The following is an 18,970-nucleotide window of genomic DNA, read 5'->3' as shown; positions in this document are numbered from 1 at the left end:
AGCTGTGAGACTGGGAGCATCTGACCTGCCAACCCTTTCTTTGCCCAAGAAAGAGAAGAGCCTACAATATTGTTTTCTTAACGGCTGGGAACCAAACAGCCGAGAATTCACAAGAGTTCAGAGGCAAAAAAAAAAAGAAAGAAAAAGTTGCTTAGTATTTCTAGCTCCCGCAAACCCAGGATTTCTAGATTATGTGGCTTCAAGGTTCCACAAAACCATTGAAAAAAAAATGCTTGACATTCTCCTAATGTTGCTATTACCCTAGAACTCATGATGTAGTACCAGCAACACTAATCATTGGAGGGCAGAGGTTATCTATTGGACATAGTATAGAGTCCGGTAACACTTTTATCAGAGCACAGTAAGAACTAGAAGCTGCTGGAGTCTGGAAGAGGCAGACTGTGCTTAATATAAACGCAACAGAACAGGCCTCAGAGTCCAGGAGAGACTCCAGGTCAACACTGAACAATAGTAACTACCTGATTGCTCCTGAAGGCTCAGAGTGTAATTAGCTGATCATTTTTTATTAAATCGCTAGATTATGAGCTAATGGCAGTGCCTTGCTTCCTCACAGACCTTCAACCACTTATTTACTAAGTATCTTCCATGGGCCTAATATACAAAAGACTCCCTTGCACTGTTATCTTTCATTTTTGTTTTTTCTGTGTGTGTGTCTGTGTCTGTGTGTGTGTGTGTCTGTGTCTGTGTGTCTGTGTGTGTGTGTTTCTGTGTGTGTGTCTGTGTGTGTCTGTGTGTGTCTGTGTGTGTGTCTGTGTGTGTCTGTGTGTGTCTGTGTGTATGTGTGTGTCTGTGTGTATGTGTGTGTCTGTGTGTCTGTGTGTGTCTATGTGTGTGTCTGTGTGTGTGTGTCTGTGTGTGTGTGTGTGTGTGTGCGTATACTTGAGAGATACCGTATGATATACATATGTGCCAAGCAGGATAACACAGGGTCTTTAGCCTTTCTGTCTTCCTGTCATTTCTTCATAGTTAGAGTCTTTGATGTCTCCTTTCTAGTTCTCCATGAAATATGAAATAAACCACTGTAAACAATAGGCAGCCAAGCTGCAGAATGCAACAACTTATGTGACCTGCCCACGTTTTCTTAATAGTGGGGAGGGGATGAGAAGGGGGAGGGGGAGGGGAGGGGGAGGGAAGGGAGAGCTAAGGAAGGGGGAGGGGGAAGGGAGAAAGAGGGGAGGGGGAGGAGGAGAGGGAGACAGGGAGAGAGAGAGAGAGAGAGAGAGAGAGAGAGAGAGAGCTAGAGTTTAGATTTAGATTTAGATGTAGAAGAGGGCTTTTTAAGAAATTCTCTGGAGGGGCTGGGGATTTAGCTCAGTGGTAGAGCGCTTACCTAGGAAGCGCAAGGCCCTGGGTTCGATCCCCAGCTCCGAAAAAAAGAACCAAAAAAAAAAAAAATTCTCTGGAGATCAGAGTTTACTCTAAGAATTACTAGAAGAGGAAGATTTCAAACATTGGAGTTGATCATCTGATTTATATCTTTACGAGAGCCCCCTTAGCAACTACATGGAGAATACAGGCTTGGTTGCATGGCTAAGCAGAAGTCTTCATTATTAAAGCATCGTGCATGGGCTATGAGAAGGAAGGAGTGGACCAAGGCCAATTACAACATCTCAGCGGTCCAGGAAAAGAAACGAATGACTCGGGCTAAGGTCATAGTATCAGCAATGAAGAAAAGTTAACAGAGACTGAGGCAGGAGGATTTCAAGATCTAGGTTAGCCTGGGAAACATAAAAAGAATCTCAAAACTGAGAGAAGGATGCTAGAGAGGTGAGCCAGCAGTTAAGGGCACTGGCGGCTCTCACAGAGGACCCAGCTTCCACTCCCAGCAGCCACTTGGCAACTCTCAACCCTCGGTAGCTCCAGGGGATCCAGCGCCCTCTCTGAGCCTCTGAGCATCTTCTGGCCTCTCTGAGCATCAGGCACTCACATGGTGCTCAGATGTTCGTGGAGGCAAAATCCTCAGAACATTTCTCAGGACAGCAGCACTGCATCAGTCAGAAGAGTGAACCATGGTACCTTGTCTGCTTCCCCAGTGCACACGGATAGTCAAACCCAGGAAGGATGGGTATTGTCTGCACATGCCATGAGCGATCTGCTTCTGATGACTGTTGATCTTGTCATACACGGGTCCTGAGACCTGAAATGGCAGAAATGCTCTGCCACTGTCCCCTTGACTCTCCCAGTCGTCTCCAATTATTTACTCCAGTGACTTTCAATTTCTTAAAACAAGATCTCATGTAGCCCAGGCTAGCCTCCAATTTACTGTGTAGCCAAAGATGGATCTTGAACTCCTCACTCTGTTTCTTCTTTTCTGGTCAGACTAGGTACTGTTACGTTAGTGTTCTCAGGTCACTTGGGAGTGTCATTTTCTTCCCGTCTGTGGAGACTTGTGCTAGCCACTCTGAGCCCTCTCCTGGCTCAGCCTTCCTCCTTGCTGGGTGGCCGTGGATTAAAACTCACCCTTTAAAATATGGTTTCATCTTTGCTTCTCTGCAGAAGGGATTGTTTTCATCACCATTGACCCCCTGAACTCTGTGAGATGGTCCATTATTTTTAAATCAGTCTTAATTGCTTTTAGACGTTTTCAATGATTCTTTGTATGACTGGTATCTAATCAATAGTTGAATGCCCGTCACTCCCGCTAGAATGAAGATTAAATGACGCACAAGATCATCTCTCCCCTTTGCTTATTTTCAAAAGGACAGTTCCTACCAGGTGTGTGAGGTCATGAGTAGTAGACGGGGTAAATCAGTTAACGCACCTACTCCTTCTGACTACAGACAAGAGATGCCTCACACGTCCTGTGAATTCTGTATTATCTGAACATCGTACAGGGGTCAGAAAGATGGCTTGGTAAGTAGAAGTGCTCGCTTTGCAAGAACGACAGCCTGAGTTTACCCAAAGGAAAAGAAGATCCAGTGCTGTGCACCTGTGGTCCTAGGCTATCACAGTGAGATGGGAAACAGGGACAGAAGAATTTCCAGAAGCTCACGAGCCATCTATCCTAGGCCCCACAGCAGAAACAAGAGACCCTGCCCCAAACAAGGTAGGAAATGGCCAGAAAGATGGCTCAGCTGTTAAGAGCCCTTGCTGTTCTTACACAGAATTCAGGTTTAGTCCCCAGCATCCACCCAGCAGCTGTCCCACGGGATCTCCTCTAGGTTTCAGTGATGGCGGCTGGGACTCATGCTTTATCCTGGCCAGCACCTAACATGTGGCATACTTGTTAAATTAGAGAGTGATTAGAGGAAATAGGAATAGCTCAATGCCGTTTTGCATATGACAGGAATGAGCGTGAGTACGGATGGGAGGCTAGAGAGAAGGCTCGGAGTGAGTTTAAGGGCACTGGCTGCTGTTTGCAGAAGATCTTAGATCTACACAGTGTCTAATATCACTCTGTAATTCCAGTCCCAGCAGACTCTGGCTTCTGAGGACAAAGCACACACATGATGCAGACATACATGCAGGCAAAACACCCATGCACATAACATAAAAATAAATAAATGGTTTTAAATGAGTATGAATGACTCCCTGGGTACAGCCTGTAATTTACCAAAACCCATATCAAATTTGGGTCTTGTGATTTCCAGCATGCATCTCTGGGCTAGAACTCACACTTCCTCAAATGTTGTATCTGGGAGAGGAGGTGTTCATTAGATCAGCACAATTTGAAGTTGTAGGGACCACAAGATGAGGCCTGTGAACAAAGCTTCCAGCTTTTACTGGGAGACCACCCCGGGAATCCGTCAGCAAGGCCTGGCTCCTTAATGTCACAAACAGACTGGAGGGTGATGGAGAAGAGTCCATTGGGAACTTGGGTTGAAGATGGCAGAGTGGAGATATGGGGAAAGACAGAAGCTGGTGAGGAAACCTCTTTACTGCTGGATAGCTCTCAGTTACAGGACCCACACTCTGTATGACCTCATGGTCACTTCTCACCTGTGGAGAATTTCTCAGAGGATGGACTCTGAATCTACACACCAGAGCACCTGACGAATCACAAGTTCGTATTTCAGACCTGTAAGTATTCCCTTTAAGACTTATGTCACTGTATTTTGTTTCGTTTGTGCGTGCGTATGTATGTGTGTACATGCGTGCTTTTGAGTGCGCATGTGCCCAAAGAGTCTGGAGGGGGTGACTGGGTCCCCTGGAGCTAGAATTACAAGGGTTTGTGAGCCATTCAACATGGATGCTTCCAGCTGAAATGACTGAGCAGCAAGCTCCCTAAATCACTGGGCCATCTTCCCAGTCCCTACTTATACCTTTTAAACAAGCACTCTCCCTTTTTTTATTCATCTGAACGTCTGATCACAACTGATTTTAAATTGGGATAATTACCATCTCAACATGTTACCTCCACACATTAGAGATCGTAAAAGATGGGACTGTGTAAGCATTCGAAGTCCAGGGCCAATGTGGCTAAGAAAACAAGATTAATGGGCCGTGTACGTCCACTTGCAACTTTTGTCTCGGCACAGCTGATCCCAAGCAAGGTGATCCTAAAATGTTTCCTTTGGTTGTGTTTTCCTCTGGGTCACCATGAAACCTCCTGTGAGAAGAATAGCGGTAAATCTGTAAGGATCTGCAAGCTGCTTCTCTGCCGCTGTCAGAGATAACAAATAAGCCTATTCCGTTACTAATTAGTAAGTAATTGGAAACAATGTTTATTTTTAACTTCCATGACTCGGTTTGGCTTAGTTTTATTACATTACTCCAGACACAGAATGACCGGTTCCTAGACAGGATTAAGCCTAGAATATATGTGTGTGAAAATGCTAGCACCCACTTCGTGGAGGAACCTGTGAGAACTTACAAAGGTAACATGAAAAAGGCCCCGCCCACCATCGTAGAAACTCAAGAATGAGAGCTGTTTTGCCTGGGTGCTAAAAATGTGCACATCTGTATGAAACAGAGGAGAGGGCAAAGCTTTTGGGGCTTCTACTGTTGAATTTTGTGAATAAATAAATAAATATATATATATATAAATAAAAAATACTGAGCTAATATTTCATTCTATTTGGGCAAAGTCCTAGCAGATGAGTCTCTCCTCCTTTTGCTTTTTCCCAGTTCCAGCCTTGGCCTTTGCAGTCCCCTGCCCTCCTCATTCTGCTCCTGTGTTCTTTTGACTGCTTGTTGGGGATCTTTTCCTACTCACAAAGGCCATGTCTTGCAAGACTGCATTTAAACTCATTCATGTCTGCATAATCCAAAGAATCATAGGTCATGCCGAAGCCAATTGTGTTACCACCACCAAAATGGGACTAAATGTAGTCTTACAAAAATGATATATGAAAATTAATATTCTAAACTATTGTTTACCACTCCATTCCCTCCTCCCTTCTTATTATAAAGTAATTAATAATAATAATAATAATAATAATAATAGTAATTTAGAGCCAAACACAATACTTCCCTAAGACAGCCTCAGAAGCTGCTGTCTTCCCAGTTCACCTCTTTATTACTTATTTTCCTTATCCTTATGACTAACCAACACCTGACACTAAACAACTTACTGGAGGGAGCTTTTATTTGGGTTCGAGATCTGAGGGTACAATTTATCACAGCAAGGAAAGCACAAATGGGTGACAGGAGCTTGGGGTAGCTTCCTCATGTCTCTGTGGATCAAGAACCAGAGAGAGGGGAATGGGCTGCTCAGCTGTCTCCTTGCCTTTTTTCATTCAGTCCAGGGCCCACCCACCAGATGGAACCCCTCCCCCCAGCGCGTGCATTCTGGGTAAGCTTCTCCTCTTCAGTTAACTCTCTCTAAAGTCCCCCATAGTGCACTTGGCTGATGCCATTCAGTGTTTTCCTAATCCAATCAGGCTGAAAGTAAAAGTTAGTCAACCCACGCTCCAAGCAGCAAAACTGTGTCTGACTCCAGATCTTCCCTTGGCCTCTCTTCCTCTTGAGGAGGTGTGGTCATCTCTCCAAACATATCCCTTGATTGGCTTCGTTCTTTATGTGGATGCCAAGCCTACCTTCAGGCAAATAACCTGTAACAATTCACCAATCATCAGAAAAGAGCGTTGGGTTCCAAGGTACTTCAGAAAGTTAACTTCAAACTCTTTTTTTAAAATAAATTAAAAAATAACAGAAAATGTTCCTAAAAGATGATTTTTCTATTTCTCAAAAGTCTAGATTTCATCCTTAAATTAAGGCTGGACTCAGGGGCTACCCATGTGGGTGTCGTGGGCTTGGAAGATAGACAAGCAGTAAAGAATCTGACTGCTCTTGCAAAGGACCAGAGTTCAATTTCCAGCAACCACATGGTAGCTCATAACTATGTGTGATTCCAGTTTCAGGGAATCTGATCCCTTCTTCTACCTCCTAGGGCAGTGGGCATACATGTGGTATACACCTATACACACACACACACACACACACACACACACACACTCATAAAATTGAAATAAATAAATATTTTTAAAGTAACCACACTGCCCATACCTCCTGTGTATATAATAGGAGAAAACCAGCTCTAACTCACATACATTGAAAGCAGATACTTTTATCAATTTTTATCGATTGTTTTATTACATTTCTCTGTTGGGGGAGTGGCACCTGCCACACATGTTTGTGGAAATAGAAGGAAGGTCTGAGGAAAATAGTTAACTTCCTCCTCCATGTGGGTCCCGATACTCAGCTCATCTGTATCGGCAGCAGGAGCCTTGATCCACTGAGCTGCCTTGGGTGCGTGTAGTAAGGTGAAACTGTGTCCTCTAAGAATGTTTTAGGGAGGATCCCTTATTTGCCATAATTAGGCATAGAACCAAAACCAGATGCACTGTGGGAAGGGACAAATGGAGTAGAAAGAGCAAATTATGATCTAATCTGTCAATCAAAATAGGAAAGGCACAACCTACACCACTTGCTAACAAGCCCCACCTTCTTTCAGACCCCATTAAAAGAACCGAAAACTGCACCGGAGGCCCACCAGTGTTCTCAGTCATATGGCCTGCTGTCTGTCTTGACAGTGTATCCTTCTGTAACCTGTGTCCTGACAGTGTATCCTTCTGTAACCTGTGTCCTGACAGTGTATCCTTCTGTAACCTGTGTCCTGACAGTGTATCCTTCTGTAACCTGTGTCCTGACAGTGTATCCTTCTGTAACCTGTGTCCTGACAGTGTATCCTTCTGTAACCTGTGTCCTGACAGTGTATCCTTCTGTAACCTGTGTCCTGACAGTGTATCCTTCTGTAACCTGTGTCCTGACAGTGTATCCTTCTGTAACCTGTGTCCTGACAGTGTATCCTTCTGTAACCTGTGTCCTGACAGTGTATCCTTCTGTAACCTGTGTCCTGACAGTGTATCCTTCTGTAACCTGTGTCCTGACAGTGTATCCTTCTGTAACCTGTGTCCTGACAGTGTATCCTTCTGTAACCTGTGTCCTGACAGTGTATCCTTCTGTAACCTGTGTCCTGACAGTGTATCCTTCTGTAACCTGTGTCCTGACAGTGTATCCTTCTGTAACCTGTGTCCTGACAGTGTATCCTTCTGTAACCTGTGTCCTGACAGTGTATCCTTCTGTAACCTGTGTCCTGACAGTGTATCCTTCTGTAACCTGTGTCCTGACAGTGTATCCTTCTGTAACCTGTGTCCTGACAGTGTATCCTTCTGTAACCTGTGTCCTGACAGTGTATCCTTCTGTAACCTGTGTCCTGACAGTGTATCCTTCTGTAACCTGTGTCCTGACAGTGTATCCTTCTGTAACCTGTGTCCTGACAGTGTATCCTTCTGTAACCTGTGTCCTGACAGTGTATCCTTCTGTAACCTGTGTCCTGACAGTGTATCCTTCTGTAACCTGTGTCCTGACAGTGTATCCTTCTGTAACCTGTGTCCTGACAGTGTATCCTTCTGTAACCTGTGTCCTGACAGTGTATCCTTCTGTAACCTGTGTCCTGACAGTGTATCCTTCTGTAACCTGTGTCCTGACAGTGTATCCTTCTGTAACCTGTGTCCTGACAGTGTATCCTTCTGTAACCTGTGTCCTGACAGTGTATCCTTCTGTAACCTGTGTCCTGACAGTGTATCCTTCTGTAACCTGTGTCCTGACAGTGTATCCTTCTGTAACCTGTGTCCTGACAGTGTATCCTTCTGTAACCTGTGTCCTGACAGTGTATCCTTCTGTAACCTGTGTCCTGACAGTGTATCCTTCTGTAACCTGTGTCCTGACAGTGTATCCTTCTGTAACCTGTGTCCTGACAGTGTATCCTTCTGTAACCTGTGTCCTGACAGTGTATCCTTCTGTAACCTGTGTCCTGACAGTGTATCCTTCTGTAACCTGTGTCCTGACAGTGTATCCTTCTGTAACCTGTGTCCTGACAGTGTATCCTTCTGTAACCTGTGTCCTGACAGTGTATCCTTCTGTAACCTGTGTCCTGACAGTGTATCCTTCTGTAACCTGTGTCCTGACAGTGTATCCTTCTGTAACCTGTGTCCTGACAGTGTATCCTTCTGTAACCTGTGTCCTGACAGTGTATCCTTCTGTAACCTGTGTCCTGACAGTGTATCCTTCTGTAACCTGTGTCCTGACAGTGTATCCTTCTGTAACCTGTGTCCTGACAGTGTATCCTTCTGTAACCTGTGTCCTGACAGTGTATCCTTCTGTAACCTGTGTCCTGACAGTGTATCCTCTGTAACCTGTGTCCTGACAGTGTATCCTTCTGTAACCTGTGTCCTGACAGTGTATCCTTCTGTAACCTGTGTCCTGACAGTGTATCCTTCTGTAACCTGTGTCCTGACAGTGTATCCTTCTGTAACCTGTGTCCTGACAGTGTATCCTTCTGTAACCTGTGTCCTGACAGTGTATCCTCTGTAACCTGTGTCCTGACAGTGTATCCTTCTGTAACCTGTGTCCTGACAGTGTATCCTTCTGTAACCTGTGTCCTGACAGTGTATCCTTCTGTAACCTGTGTCTTGACAGTGTATCCTTCTGTAACCTGTGTCCTGACAGTGTATCCTTCTGTAACCTGTGTCCTGACAGTGTATCCTTCTGTAACCTGTGTCTTGACAGTGTATCCCTCTATAATCCTACTGCTGTTTTTCTCTGAATGAAAGCATCATGCGACTTTTGCAAATTTGTGAGCTCTTCTTGCTGACCCCTTGAATGAGAAGGCAAGAAGCTGGAAACAGGTCCAGACCCCAGCCTCCGTTACAGAGTGTCGAGTAGTGATTGACGTCACCGTGGGAACACTTCCATCTTCCGTTTGGGTGCTTGTTCACCAGTTGTGTGCAAGCTCCTTGACTGTGACAGATCACGCAGACTAATAAAGAAACTATTGACTATTTCGAGAGCCAATTACTAATAAACTGATTCCTATCTGGAATTAAAACTGTATTTTAATGAATTGTATTATTATCATAACTTTTGCTATAGTCGTAAAACAAAGGGAAATTTGAAATCCCGTTTGGATCAACACAGTGCATAAATGAATGGGTGGGATATCTGACTGCTTTCCTGTGCTTTGTTCTCTTTATTGGAGGCCAGGATCCGCAGTGGTCCCGCGTACAAATGCTCAAAGGAGACGGGAGAGCGCTAGAGTTGGGAAGGCACACTGGTAGATCAGAGACGGCGGATGCCAGACAGCTAGGGCAAGGTCAGATCGAAGAAGCTCAACACAAATGGGGCCCAGTATGCAAACAGAATGGGTACGTTTAGTCACCAAGGGTGCAGAAACGTGTGCCTATGCTATCCCCTGGGATGTTGGCTCTGTGACTTGGCTGGATACTGCAATCACCGGGGAACCCAGGATGGCCAGAGAATCAGTAAGAGATGGTAAGAAATGTCCTTTATGTTTTACCAGGCTCCCCCTGGTCATTCTGGTGTCCATCGGAACTAGAAAAGCAGTGACTTGCCACACCAAGCTCTAGATGCAAAGAGGTGACTCTGAAATACATCTGGGGACTACATAATGGAGGAGACATTGCATAGTGGATAAATTGTATTCCTCTAAAATAATCTGTTTGGGATTTTCCATTTCACCAAATGCACTTTAGGCCAGCGAGTGACCTCCCAGCCAAGCCTTCAAGTGTGAGGACTGAAGTGAAGCTCACTGTTGTATACAGTGCTTTCACTGTGGTGCCACTGGTGCCATGGCAGGCTTCCTACACACCGAGCCAAGGGCCACCAAACACACAGATCCCAGCTCTGTGTTCCACACTATGCTGTTTGAGAAGGACGCCGCTGCACACGTTTCTCAAGCATCTTCTGAGCAGGTGCAGCTGTCTCCCCTCACCTGCCTCAAGGCCATGCTAGACTCCTGGCTGTTAACCTGAATGGGTTGGCGAATGGCATTGCTACCAGGATTCCCACTGGGGAAGCTACTTGCATGGCCTTGCCTGAGGCGTGATCGGGAGATTTCCCTAGAGTCTTAGGCCGTCTCACTCTCCAGCTCTAACAATCCTGTCCAAACCACCAGGCACCTTCTGATCAGCGCTGGGATGCAGCTGCAGAGGCACAGACAGGATGCGAATGAAGATTAGGCTTGGTATTGTACCCATGAACCACAAATGCTAACTCTGACATCGTCTGTCACTCTAGATGAACTAGATAGAACAGTATCGGGCCCATAAATGACAGGGCCACCGAGTCTAGCAGCCAAACCTAGATTTCTGTATCCAGAGGCTGAGACAGCTCAGTCAGTAAAAGGTTTGCCTTAAAAGCATGGGACCCTGAATTTTATCCCCAGATCCCAGGTTTCATAAAGGCTGGGCAGTGAGGTGTACTTTTGTAATCCCAATCCTAGGAAGGCAGAGACAGATCCCTGGGGTTCACTGGCCAGACTCACTTACCTGATGATTCCCACTCTAATGGGAGACCCCCCCCCCATCTCAAAAGAAAAATGGATAATGGATGAAGGATGATACCAAAGGTTGTCTTCTCACCTCCACATGTGTGTGCACACATGAATGTGTATACCCCACACACATACACACACATACATGAACATGCACATATAGAAGAAAATTTTGACAACTTTCTATTCTTGGTACAATTGACTTTTGAACTGGTTATCTCAGAAGTATCTATTAAAGTTCGGTACAAGCATTCAAACCTGTTTGAATACCTGTGCAAGCCCTGGGTGTCCCAAGATGAAAAAAATGAATATGTCTGTCCCCAAAGAAGCTCACACATGAAGAGAAGAAAAGTCGGGTATGATTGAAAAATAGTCCCATCTCTCTTTCCCAAACACCCCAAAGCTGCCTCGGGAATCCCTTGATATCGTGATGTTCTTTTATGAGTCGGTTTTTTTTCCCCCAAATCTATTTTTACTGCCCGCTTGTCTTCTCCTTTCCCAGTCAAAGTTAATTGCTTTATAGTTCTTTCCAAAGCGTACCCAAAAGCGTTTTGCTGCAATGATCAAACTTCCTAAGCGCAGGGGCATTTTCTCCTTAAAACACTGGGCACCTCTAGTTCTAGGCACTTGAAAATCCGACAAAGTCAAAACCTTCCCTGGGGAATTAAAATAATACATCGACAGCACCACACCTAGGTTGATCCAAAAGCCCAAAGACAGAGTGGCGGGGGCTCTCTGTTACAGAGAGACACGACACCGGAGGGAACGGAGGTGGGCTTTGAAGGAAACAGACAGAGGATGAATCTAAACTTGAAACTTTCTGACTGTGTGACATTAGGAAAGTTCCTGACGCCACTGAAATTTTCATTTTCTTTTTCTTTTCCTTTCTTCCATCGCTGGGAACTGAACCAAGGCAAGCGCTTTAAATGGTCCGCAGCCCTAACTTTTCTGATGTCAAAGTGTGTACATAAAAATGTGCCACGCCCTCTGTGACTCCAGGAGTAGAAAAATGTTTGGGACATACCTTACACGTAACCAGTTCTTTATCATTGGTAGGTATCGCTCGGTTATCCATGGCTCAATTACTTCTAGAAATACGTTATTTTTTTTTCTTTTCTTTTTTTCGGAGCTGGGGACCAAACCCAGGGCCTTGCGCTTGCTAGGCAAACGCTCTACCACTGAGCTAAATCCTCAACCCCTAGAAATTACGTTATTAACTGCATGTTTGATCATTACACACCAGTGATATAATCAGTTCTAAGATCTGGTTAAATAATGAAAATCTGGGTTATAATAGTTTTACCTTTTCAAATAAATAGGTTTTTCCTGCCTGTATATTTAAATATGGAGAGAGAAAGAATATAAAGCTGGGTAGTTAGGGAAATAGAGAAAGATCTAGGAAGAGCTAAGGAAGGGGAAAAAGTGTGATAAAATATACGGTCTTGAAAAATTGATAAAAAATGCATATATACATACATATATACATATGCATATATAAACACACACATATGTGTGTGTGTGTGTGTGTGTGTCTACAGATGATTGTTTGACCTCCATCTATCATTACTGGAAGACCCTCTGTCACACTGAGACTGTCCTAGAAGAGGAAAGAACGAAGTCACCCCCAAGCTCTCACAGGTGACTGCCTTCCCTGTTCTCTGTGTGTCTCCCCCTTTCTCTTCACTGCATATTCTGTGAGGTTCTTTTCACCCTGGCATGACCACAATGAGGAGGAACTGTGACAAACACACATGACCAGTCAGCGTGCCACTTAGTTGCTGGTCACTCAGCAGGAACGGAGTAAGTGGCTGGCCCGTAAGAGAGAAGCTGGTTGTGGCTCGAAGCTTCGGTGGTTTCAGACTGGGAGTTTCTGTTCTTGCTGCTTTAGTTGGATGGCAGTTGGACTGTGAGAGGAGAAAGGACAAGAAGTGAGATGCCAAGTCTCGCCATCCCTTTGGAGGTGTCCCCAGTGCCCAGAGAACTCCCACTGGACTGGTCATGCCTCCTGAAGTTCCACCAGTTTCCAATAGTACCAAACCGAGAACCAAGGCCCTAACACAGGGGCCAATAATCTGACCCAGAATAGTCAGAGGTGCAAGGCAGAGGTTATCTTCAGAAATCTCCTCATTCCCTCTACAGTATAGAACTGCTATTGTTGTTTTTCTATCACAGATTATAGAATTAGTGTGAGATACAATGAAAATTTGAATACCAATGAGAATATAATTATGGTCTTGCCGAATCCAGGGCTGCTCTTCAGAATTCCTGAGTCTAAATGACTGTGTGGTCCATTGAATCATGATCAGGATGAGGAGCTCAACAAAATATCAAACTTAATGGATTCTGGGCCCTGGGAAGGCACTGCTGCTCTTGCAGAGGACCAGAGTTCGATTCCCACCAGCCAGTCAAGATTGCAACTGCCTATAACTCTAGCCCCAGGGAAATAAAAGGCCTTCTTCTGGTCTCTGAGGGTACTGTACACAGGTGAGCAAACATAGACACACATAAACAGGTACATACAAATAAAAATAAAATAAAATTTCCAAAACAAAAAGAAATAAATTAAGTAGAAAGCAATAAGGGAGAAGCTGGCATCAAACACACATCACCACAGGCCTGTGCACACCTGGCCATGGTCCCTGTACACACACACACACACACACACACACACACGCACATACACACGCTCACATGTATACACACACATGCACACACACATGCACATGCACGCACACACACACGCATGCACACATGCACATATACACATGCACACACACATGTACACAAACACATGCACACACACACATGGGCATGCACATGCATACACACATGCATGCATACATACACACATTCATGGACGTGGTGCCTGCATACATATGCACATGTATGGACATGGTACCTCCACACCCATGCATGTGTGTGTGCCTACAAATTAATAAAAATATGACTGTTTCTGGTGAGATCTATAGCAACAGGGCGAGCCGTTATCAACTAGCTCAAACTTCTTTGGGAGTTTTGAGTAGAGAGATGGATGGATGGATAGAAGGTCAGACAGAAAGGAGAAAAAACAAATTTTAACAACTGTGCCAAAGGCAATATTTCAAAATGGGAAACCGGTGAGGAAAAGTAAGGCCTTTCATCTCAGTGGTAACATCGAGAGTGATGTAGATCTTCCTTGTTTATCCAGATTGAGAAGTTGGTTCAGCCACAACACTTTCTCAGTGGCCTCCCTGCCAACACCACACCCAATGAGGGAGGACCGTGTGGCCTAGGATCTCTCGGCTCAGCCCTTTGACCCGTTCACGTTTCTCACTGCCTAACCCATGAGCTACCACCGCTCCACAGGTGATTAATAAGGAAGAATGAAAGAAATGATGAATTTCGCAAATCAAGCGCATTGTGGTTTCCAGAAATGCATAATTTATAACAGAAAAATCAATTAGTAAAACCCGTTCCTTGTACTATATTTACAGAATACCTCAAGAGCTACCACTGGAAATAATGGATAGCGCCCTAAAGCGTGGAAGGCCTGCGAGCTTCCAAATGCCCTATTGTAAACCGAGCTAATTATCGCGGCATACCTGCTGTAATTGATTTTATTTATTTATGTGCCTGCTTTAATTGAATTTTTACCCTCACGGTGCTCACTTTTCTAGCACTGTATGGTAAAGTAAAATATAAGTTGCCTGCCAAGAACAAAGTCTTGCTGGGCCGCGATTCAGCCATTTTTGTTGATAAGATTGATAACTCGACTTGCTTAGCTAATTATCTCACTTTGCCGAAGGAAGAAGAGCGAAGATAGAAAAACAAAGTCGGGGTTGGGGATTTAGTTCAATGGTAGAGCGCTTGCCTAGCAAGCACAAGGCCCTGGGTTCAGTCCTCAGCTCCGAAAAACAGAAAAATAGAGTCAAGTGGGATTTAAGAGGTTGAAGCCAAGGGGCTAGGGCTAGAGCTCAGTGAGTGAAGTGCTTGCCATGCAAGCGTGAGGACCTCAGTTCAATTCCCAGGCCCGGATGAAAAAGCTGGGCCTGTAACACCAACACCGAGAAGCTAGGGAACACAGGTGCATCTTGGGATTGCTGGTCAGCCAGGCTGGCGTAACTGGCACGCTTCGTGTCCCCAAACTAAAGCAGAGGGCAATTAAGGAAGGCATCCAGGTAGAGCTCTGGACACTTAGGAAACAAGCATTACACGGGCACCCGGAGAGGAGTAAAGCGGGATGGAGAAGGGAAGCCGCGTAGAAGGAGCCCATGTTTTCTGGCCGGGATATACACAAGTGGCACAGCACTTGGGTAGATCCTTGAAGGTGTGGGGTTCCAACCTCAACACGAAAACAAGCAAGAAAGGGAGGCAGTCGGGGAGAAAATTATTCATTGTTTCATCTTCAAATACATCACAACCACTGACAGAAAGATCAAACTCTTTAAAAAGTGATTTCAATAAGATCAATTGAACAAGACTTTTCTTAAAGGGGGTGGAAGGTCAAGATTTTATTGTCTTCATAACAAAAATGGCTTGGAACTGGATCACTTGGCCCTTTCTCTTCTTGTCACCTCCCAGTTCAAAATGTTTGCATCTCTTAGATCCGCAGTTGGGCTCAACGCACTCCAGTGTCAGCACAATCTTCTCTGTCGTTTAGCCTTTTTGAGGAAAATGGTCTTAGTCTGCTCGCCATAGCCACTCTGTTTCCTGTCATAACACCACTTTCCCTGGGCATACAAAGAATCCTTGCCCTTCTTGTACTGCGTCACCTTGTGGGGTTGGTGCTCCCCAAACTTCTTGCAGAATGTCCGATGGGTCTAAGGAATGTTCACCATGTTTGCAGGAGCGAGACTTCTTAGTGACTCTGTGACAAGAGGTGTGGCTCAAGAGAGAAAGAAGACCAGCGGAATTCTGACACATAGTTGTCACCCACCGAGGGAAAGAATTCAGTAGACACATTACCACAGGGAAGTGCTGTGATGCAGAAGAGCATAAGGCATGCTAAAAATCGAAAAGAAGACCACGTTTTCAAACGTCTTACAGTCACCCAAAAGCTTTTGTGTGTGATCACAGCAAGCAAAGGACGTCACAAAGAGTACCTGTTTAGAGAGATGTGATCCAGGGGCCACCGAAAGTGCAGAAATGACAGACGTTCTGAGATGTGCCCTTCTAACATATTATTTCCTGTGGGGTGATACTGGTAAACCAAGAACGCAAGGATGGAACTCAGGCATGGACCAAGAGGACCAATACCATAGGATTCTGCTCAAAACATGGTAGCCTCAGTTTTGATAAAGTACCCCCTAATCTTAACATCCAACAGAGAAGGGACTGCAAAAGGAAGTGACCTCGTTGGAATTTGCATCAAGGAAACTTCTGGAAACGAGAAGGTATTAGAAGTTAGCAATGAGCTAATATTGACTTAGCACACTCTAACGATGAGGCATGGGATGGAGTGAGTTTCATTAATTAAACTCAGAGTCTGTGTTGATTCTGGGCAAGGAAGGAATTGAGAAAAAATCAAACTGGATCTGTTTGGAGCCAGCATGGATTTGTGATAACAATTCAAGCCAGACCTAACTCATTTTCTCTCTTGATAAAATTACTAGAGCAGGAGACAAGAAAAATGCTGTAGACATGTGTGTCTGAATTTTAGCTAGGCACTTGACAGGCTCTCTTTTTACCCTCACAGGGAGTACAGTATTTCCCAAATTGGTGTCTGTGAAGAACAGACTTCCACGGGATATTCATAGGTGTCCAAGGGATACACACAAATACACTGGGAAAAGGAGTCGAACAAGATGTAAATTGGTCCCAGGATCTTGAAGCACAATATAAGATAAAAGCAAATATGTTATCCCTTCAAGAAGATAACGTAGTTATCTATGTAGCCCCTCACAATGTTTTTCGACATGTTGCTTAGGAACATATATTGATATCTTCTAGAAAATTCCGAGAAATGCTTTGTTGGAATAAGAAATGCAAACTGAATAGCATGTAACAGAACTCTCCCTCATTGTCAGATAACTATAAACAGGGTGCCAACCTGAAGACACATCTCCACTGGGGTAACCCGGTCCTTGATTCTGACTTTGACGTCATCGCCATAGACTTATTTGAATAATTGATGGCCATTTCCAAACTATGTGTACCATAGAATGAGAATAGATGGGACTGGAAAGATGATTCAGCAGCTGAGACCTCTTCCTGCTCTTCCAGAGGACCGGAGTCCTGGGATATAAGAGGAAGATAGCTAGCTGAGTAAGCCATAGGGAGCATTCCAGGCCCACCTGACTAGGAATGGCACCACCCACAGTGGACTTGGCCTTCCTACATCAAATTTCAATCAAAAGGTGCCCCCAAAGGCCTAAGGCAATCTCATGGAGGCAACTCCTCAACTGAAGTGCCCTCTTCCCAGATGGGCCAAGTTGACAACCGAGATTGGCCATCACAATCTTCAATTTATAACTTCAAATTAAACAAGAGGTTTTTTTTCCAGTTTTATACTTCAGCTAGAAAAGAACGGGTTCCCTATCATGATGTAAAGTTTTCCATTTACTTTTAATTCATTTTATGTGTATGTGTGAGTACCTGTGTGTGTGTGAGTGTGTGTGTGTGTGTGTGTGTGTGTGTGCACTACCTATGTCCCTGGTGCACCCAGAGGCCAGAATAAGACATCAGTCCACAGGAACTAGAGTTACAGATAGTTGTGAGCCACATGGTGTAAGTGCTGGGAACTGAAGCACAGTCCTCTACAAAAGCAGCAAGTGTCCTTAACTGCTAAGCCACCTCTTCCAACCATGCACATCAACAGGTTTTCAAAGGAATAGAACAGCTGATTAGAAGCATGAATAAGTAAATTGAACTCAACAGACTGCACCACACACAATTACATTTCATGTCAAAACAACAACAACAACAAAAAAAAATCTGGGCTATCTCACGCCAAAAACAATGGCAGAAAGCCTCTGCTGACAGAAGCGGCATGGTGGCTAACCCTTTCTGTCTACCACTGTCCTGTGTCTTGCGTGTACAGAGACCAGATGTCTACAAAAGCCCTGAGGGGCGGGTATGACCTTCCTCATTTTTACAGAGAGAAAGCTGAGGTGCGGGAAAGAAAGCAAGATGAATTTAGTAGTAGAAGGGCGAGGTTTTTGGAGTAGAACACACGAACATCACGAATCCAAGCTGAGAGCACATTTAAGGAGACCAGGCTACCAGAGACTCACGACGCTTGGGTTACAGGAGAACAGACATCTCATATGCTGGTGGTGGGAGTATAAACTGATATAGCATTTCTAGACAGGAATATGGCAAGAAGAAGCCTTAAAAATATCCATTCTCTTCCTCAATCCAGTGATCCCATTTCTGGAACTTCTCCTAAAGAGACAGTAAGCGTGTGAGCAGAGATTTCTCCACGGGATGATGTACCATGTCACTGCTCTTAATGAGAAACAAATTGTTTCAGTAAATCATGACTAAAAACACTCGGATGCAGTGCAGTCTGTAAAAACGACACGGTAAATACGTCTACGCACACGCAAAGATATCCCCAATATTTTCTGAGTAAAACCAAAAGCAATTTGTTCTTGAGAGAGAAAAAAAACATTACAGAAATGTATGCATCTGACTACAAATGACAGCCCGTCTAAAAAGGGGGTGATGAATCGACGTTTTCTCCTTTTGCAATTTTCTATATGTTCAGATACTACGACAGGAGCTCGGCACATACAAAGTGGTCAAGAGCCAGCTCTGGGGCCAACACGGTGTTCAAAAATCTCAGATCAACTGCCACATTCCGAGTGACTCAACACCCTCATTTGTCCAATAGACACGAAAAGCAACAGTCACCATGGGGCCAGCAAGAAGGACTGAGCCACTCGATGCCAAACATGATATCCAAGTCCAATCCCAGGACCAACCTGGACCTACGGGATGAGAGGGTGAAACTGATTTCCACAGGTTGTCCTCTAACTTCCACACCCGCACACATAGAAATAAGTGTTTTAGAAGCCATACCCATTTTATAAAGATGATGCGAAAATTAAACGGATTGCTATATGAATAGCACTGAAAATAGAACCTGGACCCAGTGATTATCGCAAGGAATCGGTAACTCCAGAAGTTAGTTACTGTTCCGTTGCTGTGACACCGTGACCATAGAAACATATA

The sequence above is a fragment of the Rattus norvegicus genome, chromosome 4 (assembly GCF_036323735.1).
Source record: "Rattus norvegicus strain BN/NHsdMcwi chromosome 4, GRCr8, whole genome shotgun sequence".
Classification (NCBI taxonomy): Eukaryota; Metazoa; Chordata; class Mammalia; order Rodentia; family Muridae; genus Rattus; species Rattus norvegicus.
This window is presented reverse-complemented; position numbering follows the sequence as displayed.